We start from the raw sequence: 14542 nt of genomic DNA, 5'->3' as shown, positions 1-14542 counted from the left end.
GTTATGATTTATGGTTTACAGTGACTCACAAAATTGTTGGTCTTAATCAGCTTCATTTAAGTGTGAACGCGTGTGTCTCCCTAAGGAAGTTGCTCACATCGTTAATACTCGAACTGTTCTAGTCTTAGATTGGGCTAGATTGGTCCTGTCTGTCTAAACAGTTAATGGAAAAAGTCTTTTTTTTTTGTTTGTCTTTAATATGTTTTAATATGTTTTTCAGGTTATATAGCAACTCTCCTGTTAATTTAATAGTTTACTAAGCTATACAGGACTCTCTGAGACACAGCTTTCATGGCTTTTCGAGGATATATTAAAGAAGAGGTTTTATCTATTTTGACATTTTATTTTGGCTCAAACCCCAATCTAATCTAGGAGGAGTACACCATTATTCAGCCAATAAAAACCCCAAGTGATGACTTGGAGTGAGAAACAACCTATGTTCTGCATAAATCTTAATAATCGACAAAGCATTACCCACGTAGAATCCACCCCATCGGCACAAGATAGCCCTAGATGCCAAAAGCTGAAAGCTGCTTTGTTTTCAAGCCAAGCCTATAGGGAGAAGATAATAGGCTTCATACTGCAGTCTCCTGCTTTTGTGGGTTTTATGATGGGTTTTATACTGCGGACCTTCTTAACTAGACAGTGTCAAAGTACTTGAGAACTGCAGACCTTCAGGAGAGACTGAAGTGTAACTTTTAGCGGCTATAAGAGTCAGCTTTCTAAATACAGACTGTGATTTTGTGGCCCCAAACCACAACACCTATCAAAATGGAACTAAATTTAAATGTACTCAAGAATGACTCCTGCAATGTACTTCTCAGCCCCCTCCTCTCCATCTGTAGCTGGTGGGAGTTGAGCTTACAGAGAATTTTGCTGAGAACGCTTAACACCTTGCAGATGTTTAAGTTTGAGCACCATTTTTAATAGGATATAAATAAAGTAATACTGGTTGGCTGTAAATCACAGAATCACAGAATCTTAGTGGCTGGAAGGGACCTCTGAGATCATCAAGTCCAACCACAAAAAAAAAAAAAAAAAAAGCACCCACCTACTAAACTCCACACCCACAACCCCACACACAACACCCCACCACAAACAATAATCTTGGGCACTAGAGCATGCCCTGAAGAGCCATGTCTACACGTTTCTTAAATACCTCCAGGGATGGTGACTCCACCACCTCCCTGGGCAGGCTGTTCCAGTGCCTGACCACTCTTTCAGTAAAGTCATTCTTCCTAATATCTAATCTAAATCTCCCTTGCCGCAGCTTCATACCATTTCCTCTGGTCCTGTCGTTATTCCCTTGGGAGAAGAGGCCAACCCCTGCCTCTCTACAGTTTCCTTTCAGGGAGTTGTAGAGGGCAATGAGGTCTCCCCTCAGCCTCCTCTTCTCCAAACTAAACATGCCCAGCTCCCTCAGCCTCTCCTCATAGGACTTGTTCTCCAGACCCCTCACCAGCTTGGTGGCTCTCCTCTGGACATGCTCCAGCACTTCAATGTCTTTCCTGTAGTGAGGGGCCCAAAACTGAACACAGCACTCGAGGTGAGGCCTCACCAGTGCCGAGTACAGAGGCACCATCACTTCCCTACTCCTGCTGGCCACACTATTCCTGATACAGGCCAGGATGCTATTGGCCTTCTTGGCCACCTGGGCACACTGCTGGCTCATGTTGAGCCGGCTGTCCACTAACACTCCCAGGTCCTTTTCTGCATTCTGTAAATGTTGGAAGAGCTGTTTGAGACAAAATGTCGATGTTTTAAAATTTATTTCAGCTGCCTTTAAACTTCATCTTTAGATGAAGTTTCCAAGTCTGCACAGTTTCTTGCAACTTTTTTTTTGATAGTAGAGTGGGTGCAAACAAATCTTTTATTCTTTTTAAATCAGTGAAAGAAGTGTTTCAGAGATCACAGAAGTAGAGAGCTGATCCTGAAGCCAGAACAAGTTGGTTGGAACGCCTGAGAGGTGGACGTGTCTCTACAGGCATGAGTCTGTAGTGTTAACAGCAGCGTGGTAGTGCCTGCGCCCTCCTCGAACGCTTCTCCAGCGAAACAGGGAGGAAAGGAGTGGATGGACAAGGACCAACTGTAAGCGGATCCCCAGCTCTGCCTTCAGTATTTTAGGTAGCGCAAGAACAACCTCTGAGCACACTGTCCCTCTCAGAGGCAGCCCCTGTATCCTTCTTTCTCCTGCAATTCATCCCTCCTACTCTTGTGACATCATTCTGTCACTGTGCAAACTGACAGAATGTGCAAATTCCAGACAATCTTTTGTATTTTGTTATTTTCGCAGTGACAGCAGTAACAGCTTGAGAGATGCTGAATACAAACACTAGTTTTGCAAGGGGAGGTTTAGAGAGATGATGGCTTGATTACATGTAGTGGCAATAGTAAATAGATCACTAATGGGAAGGCGTCCTCTTAGGGAAATAATTTTGCAGCAGTGTTGTATAGTGCAACCAAAATGCTGTAAAGCTTTGCCCTATGTTAACAAACGGGAATATTACTGAAGAACAACGGACATTTTTAAGGAAGATGGATGTTTGCTGTGAACAAGACATCATTTTATAGCTTGGAGACATGAGCAGTCCCTGAAGTATCTGCCTTGCAAATACGAACCTGGGTCAAGAGGAAAGAAATCAGAGACTACAGCGAGTGCTGTATAAGGCTGTTGCCCTGCCATAAATGCTTAGCGCTGTTACAAACTGTATTGTATTGCTTTCAAGCAAAGTGAGATATCAAGACCTTCTACTTGCCTGAAATTTGAAAGTAGTCTTTTTTTTTCTTTTTTTCTTTTCTTTTGTCTGATATCTGGTAGCGTAGGTGTGTAAATGCTTTGAAGTGTGCACTGTACTAAGATTTTAAGGTTGTGATGTGATAGATAGGGTTGCATCATATCTTCCAAGGTTAACCAGAGATTAAAGGTCTCCAATCCTCATCTATCAAAGCAAATCAAAATTATTCTGTTGACTTCATTGGGCCCATCTTACTGACACCCCCTCCAAGAAGGAAAACGGGTATCTAGCTTCTGTGCTTTATGAAGGTATTTCTAACGTTTTAATACAATCTCTTTTTGACACATCTAAAAGTCACCTTGTTCCATTAGGGTGAGTTACTGGAAAATAGAAACACGACCAAGAAAAAAGTGGATTTACAAATGCATTTAGAGAGAACAAGAAAATGCTGACGTTCACGGATCGCTCAAAGGGCCGGTCAGAGCAAATGCCTCAGAAGAGCTCATTATGCCACCAAAAATGTCTCTAATAATGCCTACAGTTTTATACTGAACTTGATTGAACCTATTGCTAATAATGCCTTCCACAGAGAACACCAAGACTTCAATTGTGTAAAGAATCTTTGACACAACTGCATTAAGTCAAAACCTAATCGAAACTGGGAAAATTATATCACCATCACAGAACACTGTAAGCCCCAGCTCCCCATTCAAGCTCCAGGGACCTGATTCAGCTGCATCACTCAAGCTCAGGTAATGTGATAATACAGATAGCAACAAAGGTGCTAGACGACTGCTGAAAAGTAAGCAGCTAATGAGCTCTTGGAACAGGGCAAAGAATGGGCAAGAATCCCACTTGTCCTACAAAGCAAACTGGAGTGGAGGTGCGAAAGACGTGCAAACCACTATATGATGGCACAGAGGACTTCTGTAGTGTTGCAGCTCTTCGTTCCACATACACCCTTGGCAGATTAGCGAGCAAACCTGTACAGCAGGCTGAGGTCTGACATTTTCGATGTGCCAGCATATGACACTCAAGCAAATGCTAAGGGGGAAGCAGCTTATAACAACTTTATTCTTGAAGAGCCTTTTGAGAAGGACAGTTTTGAACTTGCCTTCTCCTGGGATAATGCAACTCAATGGGCTCTCCTCATCTTTTTGGACCATAAAATTCACGTCTGGTTTATAATAACTATCTTTTTGCTTATTATGAGAAAAAGATGTAAAGGACCATGGAAGCAAAAGCTACATCAAAACTTATTTAGGTCTTAGGAATATTTTGTTGAAAAGTTATTTTCTTTGCCCTAAGGTCTAAAATTATTAGTAGGTTCTAGCAGTTAAAAGCAATCTCATTGTAGCATTTTTAATTTGATTTACAAAATGTGGAGGTACAGTTTCATGGCAATAAAGAAATCAACGTATAGTTGTTTCAAATCATGACATTTTCAAAAGTAATTCTATTTCCTCAATGTGAGATAATGTTATTTCATTGTCGTCTCTTCAAATCATCGCCCAGCACTATGTCAGGCATGTGGGTGTCGAGATCACTGTTCTCTATTGAGTGTGAGAGATGAAAATACATCTTAGAAATCTTTTTCTACTGTCGTTTCCAAAAGTGATGATGGCCAGTGTATGTGGGCTGTATCTCATCATGCTGTCTCAACTCAATGTCGTGCTATTGAATGTCACAATGTCACAGTGCTCTCCTCCTTAGCACCTACTCCTGTTTTGGGACTATATTTAATAGAAAGAAGCTATTCTTCTCTTTATTCAAAGAGATTTGAGTCTCTCTTCTCTGCTGAGGGACATCAAATGCAGAAGCCCTTTTGTTAATCATGAAGGACATTAAAGGTAGGGTTGTGCAAAAACCAGAATAGCACTCAGTCCACGTGGGCCGAAACTGGGACCTTGCATCATTTCAAAATTTCCACCATTTCCACCATTTCCCTGTTATTTCCAGACATGTCACTGCACTATTAGCTTTGTCTAATCTATTTGATTAGATTGTAGAAACTAGGGCCAAGTTTCTGGACCGTTGCAGTAGCACGAATTATTATTAACTATCAAAAGCTCTATTTAATTGCAGTTACCATTAGGGCATGATGTTCCCATATAATGAAAAATTTCTGAGCATTTCTATGCTTGAGGGTATACAAATAAAGGCTAAAATGGAAAGATTTGTGCATGCCTTCCCATTGGTATCGCCTATAACGGGATCAGCAATGCTTTCATTTCCCTCTTTAGAAGGTACTTACTTTCAGAAACTTGTTCTTTGTTATAAACCTTTAATATCATTCTCCTGTTCTTAGGCAGCAACTCCATTGACAGGGCTCACTGTCACAATATTCCATACATTTGTGAAATCGTCTTAACACAACTAAGCTCTCTGGAATCAAAATGATGGTGAGACACTCACAATAAGACTAAAATGCACCGAAAACACAAGGGATTGATAACTACCGTTAAAGAACAGTAGCCTGGAGCCAGGCTTTGCTGATGGCTCAGAATGGTTTTGATTCCCTGCACAGACTTGTACAAAACCATTTTTAATGAACACAAAGAAAAATGCCAAAAAAAGATTTTAGAAGATTCAAAAAGATTTTATGATACTTGACGTGTCAATAACTTTTTCATCAAACCACCATAAAAATACAATTTCAAATACAGCTCAAAGTTCATATTCTAGATTTTGACTTTTTGCCATTTCAGTGGTATTTTTTTCAACAAGATAAAGGTTAAAGCTCTTATTAAATTTGAATTCCATAACAGGACTTTAATCATAGTGCTGCTGCTTTGATACTGCAATATAAATAATCACCACTGTGATGAATTTCACATTGCTGCTCACTAAATGTTGCAGTTACTTATTCCTGCTATCGTCTTCTTAGTGTATCCTACTAACTTGTTATTGTCATAATCTGGTGTTACCTAGGCACAAGTCCCATTGATCTTATTGTATTTCACCGGGGTGTTCGAGGGCCATATAAATCTTTTTTTAATACATTAGGCTGGAGTTTAGGTGGCCCCCAGCACATATATTTTTGATCTATGGGTAACCACAAATCTCCTTAAAGATGATGACACACTAGATATCTGTCATTTACACTGAAGTAATGAACAATTAAATAGGTCATTCCTTAGCCAGAGATGAAAGAGGCCAAGGACTTGTCATCATGTAAATGCTGAGATTGGAACTTAATAGTTTGCAATCTCCTCTTTCCTTCTTACCCTCCATTTCGACCCCTCAACGGAACAGGTTTCAGTGGTAAGTGGAGAAAAAGAATAGAAGCAGAAACACAAGTGGAATGCAACCAGAGGAATAATGAGAAATTCAATTTTTAACATGGCCTTAGGAGAAAATCAACAGACGGAATTTCTTTTTGCAGAGAATTTTTGGAAGAAAATTATCGTTGGAATCGCAGACAAGAAAACTGTCTTATGTTTCTTGGACCTCCTGTATTCAGCAAAATAAGTGTTTGTACTCGTAGATTTTAAGTCGACAGAAAGGGTTCAGATAAATAGTTTGCTTTAACAAAATATTTTCCAAACAAAAGCAACTTGCACATATTGTTTATAACTCAGCTAAGCCCTTGAGCTGAAATGTGTCTCCTCTTAGTGTGAAATTCCAGGCTCACTGACACAAACCCAGCTTTATTAAAATTTTTTATCTTGGTTTAATGTTTGAGTTCAACAGCTATCTCCCAGTGAACAGGCCTATCTAGATTTATTGTGTAAAATACAAATTTAAATTATTAACAGGTGGTCTTAAAAATGAAAAGAGTTTGTTTCACTTGCTTTGTGAAGAGATTTCCTAATTGAATTCCCTAAAGAGATTTAATTCAAGGTTGGGAACCTTATTGACATGACTATTATATGACTATATTATATGAGTACGTGCTCTTTTTCATCTCTTAAGATAGGAGAAAACCTTTTCTAAGTTTTCCCTTTGCAAAAAGAGTGCTTGTTCTTTCGTGCTGATTTAGTTTTAAGTTTACTTACTGTGATTGTCTCAAACCAGGCTCTTATCTCACAGGCAAGAAGGAGTAAAATTCTCTGCTCAGGGAGTCTGACTTTCGCAGTCTAACTTTGTATGTTTATTATATGGATGGTGTAAGGGCCACAGACAGCCCCTATTGTCTGTTCCCTCCTTTCCAAGTGCTTCAGTTAGTGTTATGATAGTACAGACAGTTTCGTCTCTTAGAAACTCTAGCTAGATACTTTTTATACAAAGATTTCTGTTTTCAGGACACTGATTGTCGGGTACTAACTTTATACCGGATTCTGTAAACAGGGAGCTCTCGTGCTTGCCCTACAGAGGGAGCTAACTTTTGCTTTAGATTTACTTCAGTATCAAAAAGATTATAACCTTCAATATTAGGAAGATAAATGGGAAAAAGCTGCACCCAGTATTGCCTGGTTTTTAATATGTAATAGGCAATAATAGTAAATAACAGGTTAATAATAATAATAATAACAGGCAGAGTTAGCGTTCAGTAGATTTATACGTTGCTTGTAATTGCGAGTGCTTCATTCTGTTTGTATTGACCTCAGTTGTAATGGGTGACTTTTATACGTAGAGAGCAAAATATGCACAATGTAATGGTTATTGCTGCTAATAGGATTTAAAGCACAAAAAAGGGAAAAGATAACTGACACATTGAGGTCAACGGGAAGATTAAAAGGGGATTTGGATCTTTTCTAAATTAAAAACCATTGGCAAGTGTTAGGCAGTAGTTACTAAGTGCCATGGTAAGCACCTGTTAAAAGATAGGGCAACATTCCTGAGATTTATTTTTTTTTTTTTGTATTAGACTCTTGTTGCTATTTTAAATTGGAAAAATTGGTTTCAGACAAATTCAGTTACGCCATGTTACCTTTCAAATACAAAAGGGGATAAGTCTTTGTGATACATCATATGTGCCAGTGCTGATTATGGCGACTTGGTTGTCTGACTTTGATTGGTTTCCTCAGACAAAGTGGTTTCATTTTACAGAAGCATAGAATATTTTGGGTTGGAAGGGACCTTTAAGAGCCATCTAGTCTACCCCCCCTGCAATGAGCGGGGACATCTTCAATCAGACCAGGTTTCTCAGAGCACCATCCAACCTGACCTGGAATGTTTCCCCTGGGGCGTGGGGTTCTGGTTGCCAGAAAGTGGAGGCTTGATTTCTAAGACAACTCAGTATGAATGTGTCTGATAATTGATAATACCGTGGTTTGCAGCTCTAAATTAAACAAGTAGGCATCAGAGTTTGCAGCTACCCAAACACCCACCTGGTATTAAATAAAGGAGAAGGAGGAGGCCAGATTCCTCTGTGGTTTGACTCTGGTCATATCAGCTGCACTGACATAAGGGACAGATATTTTGGGTGATTTTTGCGGAGAGTATGGGAGCAGCCTGATGAACCCAGTGAAGTCAGTGCAGCGTTCCCAGCAGTTTCAGGGTAGATTGGTTTCTCCCAAAGTTTCTGATCCCTCGACCTTCAATTCCTTCCTCAGTCAGTGTGAAAAGGCAGCGACTGGGATGCCTTGTCCAAGATAAAATGAGATATGATGAGGCTGATCATAAGCGATGCTGACCTCATGTTGGGCAACTGGAGCTATTTTTTATGTGTGTGTGAGCTAGGAATACGTGTGGCCTTATCTGGTTAAAACTTTAAAATCTTCCCCCTGGAGCGAGCTGTAATTTGGCACTGAGAGATGTTATTGGGTTTGGAAGCAAAATAAGGAGTCGCAGCACCCAAATTCACTGTCAGTCTGGGATATCTGGAGGAAAATCGTAATTCTGCTTATGTTTTGCCATGGTTCCACCATTGCTTCCTCCTCTTAAAGAGTAGAAACGAATTAGTTGATTTAAACCCATGCTTTTTCCTTTGCCTCTTGGGCCTGACAATTTTAAGCACCCAGGTGGTGTCTGACATCAATCAGGGCTCCTTCTGGAGCAGATTCCTGCATCGGGGGGAGTTCAAAAGCTCCTTTTGAAGGACATTTTCTTGTGGAGTTCTTTGAAATTCTGAGGAATTAAAATGATGAGAGGTGGCTCTGGTCCAAGAGAGGAGGCAGATGATTGTTTCAAGTGCCCTTATTTTTGTGATCTGTGGATTTTTCAGCTTCTGCATTGACTAGGTATTGCTATAAAATGTATTTATTAAAAATGCGATACAAATAAAATTTTTTTTTCAAGCTATGAAATGCTGATAATAAAGCCTATTAAAGATCAGAAAAATAACGCTTTTCTGATCTATGTATATATTGTGGATGATGGGTTCATGTTCTAGTCAGTACTTTGTTATTGGAACGGAGGTATTTCCTGCGGGAAGAAAAGCCCCAAACCACAGATTTGTTAAACCGACTTTCTTGGTCGCAGTAAAAGCTGTTTACAGGCTACTTCTTATGAGGAGTTAAGGAAGGAGAGTAAGATTTTTCTTATTAGCTGGCAATAACTATCAATATCTCCTGTTTTCATGCAAAGTACTGTTTATGCAAAAAACTCAGTAAGGTGGCAAGGAAAAGGAAAAAAAGAGAAGTATAGTGTGTGTCTGGTGTCTTACAGACTTGCTATCTGAATTTAAGAAAGCACGCTGTGTTTAAATGAACAAGCATTGCTATGTGTTTTAAAAAAGCTTTTAGGAGCCTTTGAAGCAGATGTGAGAGTTTCATTACTGACATTTCCTTCCCTGTCTGATACAGCTACTCTGCAAATACAAGGTCTTACAATGTGGCCGGTTTCATCCTATGAATGTTCATAACTCTCTAGCTCTGGGCCGCTGTGAGTGTTGTTATCTCTCAAGCCAATCACGTATTTCTCAATATTTTATCCAAGCTGGCTATCCGATATTGCCAGTGCTCTGAAGGTTTTTGCCCTTAGCCCTGAGATATTTTCTCTCTGTGTGTTTACAGTCTCATTACTAGAGTCATCTTGCTTTCTGTAGGTGGCAGCAAGTATGTTGTTCTGCCGATGCTCTTTCATCTCTCTAAAAATATCTGTTACGGATCTAACCCCAGGAATGTGCAAATAGGTGTTTTACTGCAGAGCAAATACGTAGCAAACACGTTGAGTTCTGGGTATGACAGGAACACACGACTTTTCGGAAATACATATTCAGAGAACAGAATAACAATAGATCTGTTGCCTGAGAGAATTCACTTCATCGGTTTAGTGGTTATGATGAGAGAGCGCTCTCTGTGGCGAGGGAGCTACATCCTACCCCAGAGTTCTGGGCTGAAGCTACCAGCACATCAGGGCCCTGGGGCACCTTGTTGCCTCTGTAATGGCTCATACTGGCTCCCTACGCAATCTCCAGGACAGCAAAGACAGGAGGAGAGAGGATGAGAAATAAGATGGGAGGAACAAAATGCAGAAAAGGTAGGTGTGGATAAGGAATAACACACACTTGGGCATTCTTTGCTGGTAAAATTGCTCTGAAGCAGCTGCTATAACGTAGCGTGACGCTGAGCAGTCCTAAAGCAGCTCTAAATTTCAAGGAACCCAAGTTGCTCCCTGGGTTCAGCAATGTTCTGTATATTCTGTCCTATATGTGTTGCTCGCAGCATTTAAGAAGCAACAAATTCTCTTTCCTCATCTCTGACGGCGCCGAGCTACCTCCCGAGTGACGCGGTGAGAGATCTGCACGACAAACAGTCCATTCCCACTACCGTCCAAACGGGCCCTCGAGTTTTTCAAAACATATTTATCCTCAAATGTCCTCTGCTGGAAGTTATGTCCTATTCAAGGGATCTTCTTATTCCACTGCATTTCATTTTGAAAAATATGAGGCCGGGTACCTTTCCTGAAGCAAATCTCCTCCATTTTTCTCTGTCTTTGCACTCAGGATTGCGATCCAATGTATATGTCTAACTGTGTGCCAAGATCCAGGACCTTCTCACCGTGGTCTTCTGCAAAGCCTGTCCCATGGACACATGCTGTGACATGGCAGGTTTCCAAAGGTTTGTCCTAACAGCCAGCACTCTCCTTTTCATCTGCCTGATTCAACTGACCTCATGGTGTTACTCCTGTTTCTACTTCTATCAGTGAATGGAGGATCAGCACTCGCCCCTGTGGTTTCATCGTGCAGGTTACTTTAAACGCAGTCAAGTGATGGCAATTATAAAGCAATCACAGCAATAGAAGAAATTGTTCCACTCTCAAGAATTAAATGAAAGATTAGATAGCGAAGCGTCCGTGCAAATCTGAGCTGCTGATAGCGAGCTGGGAACGCGGTTCACGCAGGCTTGCAAAAGGTTACTCTGACACCAATCGAAACGGGAATTTTAACAAGTCTTCACATAGAAAGTAGGATTTTAATTTCAGAAGTAATCAAATCTGAATTGTTTTGACTCTGACCTAAAAAAGCTCACCCAAACTGGAACGAGTCCTGCTGGGACTTGGTAACATTTCACGGCGAACGAGGATGTGAGTCAGGCTGTTCGTGAGGGCTGGACGGTGTCACCTGCAAGTCTCAGCTCTCTCGAGTCTCACTCCAGGCTCTCCTTCAGGCATGCACTACATAACAACACCAGAGCTGCTGTCTGAAGCAGGCAGTTTTTCTTATCTCTGTTCTCTCTCTTCCCTTGTTGTCTATATAACATCAGCGCTGCGGTGCCGCTGCGGTGTGCAGGGGAGGGAGGACGGAGGCTGTAAGTATGAACTGTGGTCCATTGTATTTAATGTGCAAGGCAGTAAGGACTGCTTAGAAGGAAAAAGGGGAAGAACAAGATCATATTTTTTTTTTTAAAAAAGCTTCTACCTAGTGTCGAGCAATATCTTTTTTGTTCTCAGCTGCAGGCAGTGCCTTGGGAAGCAGAGCACTCAAGCTTTTAATTTACTTTCCCCTTGACTCTCTGGGCGTTGCAGTGGAAGCGCTCTACAGAGCCTCGCTGTTGGTCTGTCTTATAATTGTTCTTGTCTGAAGGAATTTACTGCTAACTGCAATATGCGGCTGCTTTGCTGTCTGTTATCCTCATGAATAAATGAGCAGGAAGAAGTTGAAAAGAGGCCTCATTTCCATCACGTGTCCATTCCTGCACCCTTCATGCAGTACATCAATTGACTGAACTCCTACCTTGCTGCCCGTGGGTAAGCAATTCCCTTGTTTTATTTTGCAGTGGAAAGAAAGGACAGGAAGAAATATAGGACAGCGTTGTGCAAAGTGGCAGAAAATGGCCAGCTTCTACCCATCGAGAATACAAATGCTTCTCTACATCCCCAGCACAAAATACTCATCCTGTAGCACACTTGCGATGGAGTGTGCCAACAGGAGCAGCTGCTTCTTCTCTCTGTCTATAACTGCTTTACTATCAGGACTACTTAAACCCTTTTCAGTTACCGAAAGAGAAAATCAGTGCAGAGGTAGTCTCACAAACAGATTTTAATCTTATTTTGCTGCGTATTATCTAAAACCCTACCTTCAGAAATGGTTTCCCAGAGAAAACCCAAAAACTTCTTTTCTTTGAGAGAAGCTTTGGGTTTATGGAGGGAGGGAATAAAGTTGCAGCCATCACGCAAGAATTGGACCCACACCGGGCTATTGCGTATTCTGCTGGTGTTCTGCAAAACTTTCACTTGGGCTAGAAGAGGCAATTGTTTTACTTCCTTCATTTCTCTTTTCCCCGTATCTTAGTTTCAAATCAGCTGACCGGTCTGGACTTTGTAGTTTTTGGCTTCCAAACTTTCCAAACTTAGGCCTAAATGTTTTTGTTTTCTGCTGTACTTTTACTTCTTCTTTGGGCTTCTAGTATCTATGTATCTATATCTGTCTTTATCTATCTATCTAAAAAAAACCCCGTTCGGAACTGATGGATAAGGGGCAGAGAGGGCTGTTAATTCCCTTCTCTCAGGAGAAACGCATTCTCTGTCCAATTCACAGGATGGTTTTCCTCTGCTCCTTGGAGCTAAGGCTGTAGCTTACTTGCATGCAGGTTTCCAGATCTTCCTTGTGAAAGGCTGCATCCCACCTGAACAGGAAAACGTCAGGGAGCATACCCTGAAATAAATCCTAAATGGCAGTGGTGTGTGTTCTTTCTTACACTGTGTGTGCGGGGAGGTCTCAAGTAACAGCAAATGGGCCTGAGAACACTTCATATGACAAAACCAGCATGTGTGAAACTTCCCTTCCTTAAGTCAATATCTTTGCAAAAATGATCTGAAAGACTAAAAATTATTGGTAAGACTTCAGGTAGAAATCATGTTCTTTATAGAGCAAGCTACACAAGCCTAGTTTGGTTCATTTTGGTGCCAAACCACGGTCATCTCAAGCTCTGCGTGCAGCAACATTTGTGTTGCAGTGAAACTTGGAGCTTTCAGAGCCAGGAAAATAAAACAAAAACTGTGCTGGGAGGGCAGAAAAGAGTGTTTCAATGGTAAATCACATTTGGGTCCTCGGAGCCAACGAAAACGATAATTAACAAGGATGATCACTGTATTTATTCTGTTAAAGTAATATTTATTGGAGTATCTGAGAATATTTTGTATTTGAACCATTCCCTGAGATGTTTAGCCTGAAAAGGAAAGAAAAACATGTTTATCATGAAATATAGATTTCTGCGCTGACAGCGATCCAGGATTCTACTGATAGCGTCAGGCTGGTAAGCACCTCCTGTTCGCTGCTGATTTTATAGCATTTTTCACACTTAACGCTAGTATAATGTACCTAGAGAGCCTGTTATCTATGAGCCTGCCTTCAGCACTTGTTCTGACACTACGCTTGGAAGACGCAGTGATAGCAATCATGTAGTCCATCATATTTATGGGACGTCTCCGGCACTAAATATTACCTGTAAATTCTACTACCAGGGGAAAGCACGCTGTGCAACGACTAAATCGCAAACAGATCATAAAATGTTAAAGTCTTCTAGGGACAGAGTACGGTCACGTCATTCCTGGAGCGTGGGCATGTAAAGTAGCTCCCACCTGGAAAACAGCAATAACGGTGAACTGGGCTATATACACGACAGAAAATATCAGTGGGAGCTGGGAGCGAGAAAGCCGGGCTGAGCAAACTACACTCAGGCAGTCCTGAAACTGTTGGTTTTAATTTTGTCGTTTCTGTGTGGTGGCATGAAGGGTCTGGCCCTCTGTAGAACGGAACACGAATTCTTAGGGATTTGGGTTGAGTTGAGAGGGCAGCTCTCCGAGATCAGAGCGTGCCACGTGCCGGTGTGTGAGGCTCAATTTGCATTTTTGTTGTGAATAGCTAGCTTCTGTGGATGTTTGCCGCAGTTAATCGCATTCATGCTTGCTTCATCCCGCTTATGCTAATTATTTATTGCTGAAAAGCTGTTAACGAATTTATACTTTTAAGGGATAGTAACGATCAGAGATAGAGATCAAGATCAGAAGATATTTAGGCAGCGAGGCTTCCCAGCGTTTGAACCCTGCTTCCTTCGCTTTTTGCTGTCATTTTGCTGCGTAACGTGATGAACACATTGGCTCACTTGCATGCTTTTCCAAAGCACACGAGAAGAGGGAGCTAACGTGAAGGACAGCACAAACAAATGACGGGAGAAGAAACCTAGGATCACAGGACCTAGGCTGGAAGGCACCTCCTGCTATCGTATCGAGTCAATGTACGCAGGGGTAGCGTCTCTTCAGAAATGGACCAGGATCCAGCTTTAAAATTTGTTAGGTTTTTTGTGCTGATTTATCTTGTAGAAGAGAGAAAAAAAAACTTTGTCATATTCAGAATAAATTCTTCAGTTTACTTTCGTGGCCGGTTTGTTTCTGTGAAAACCGTCGTCTTTTTCAACATCTTCCAATGCATTTTGCCAACGCGTTAGTCTATATGGCTCAACACATCTAACTCACGCTGT

At 41.2% G+C, this 14542-nt stretch overlaps 1 long non-coding RNA gene across 3 annotated transcripts in view; it reads left to right on the top strand.

Annotated features, from left to right (window-relative positions):
* The window catches only part of LOC134517938 (uncharacterized), a 159855-nt gene that overhangs the window by 76585 nt on the left and 68728 nt on the right, over positions 1-14542 (top strand). The window lies entirely within an intron of this gene.

This window comes from Chroicocephalus ridibundus, chromosome 6 (genome assembly GCF_963924245.1).
Source record: "Chroicocephalus ridibundus chromosome 6, bChrRid1.1, whole genome shotgun sequence".
Classification (NCBI taxonomy): Eukaryota; Metazoa; Chordata; class Aves; order Charadriiformes; family Laridae; genus Chroicocephalus; species Chroicocephalus ridibundus.
Note: the sequence above shows the minus strand (reverse complement) of the source record. Positions and strands in the feature narration are given on the sequence as shown.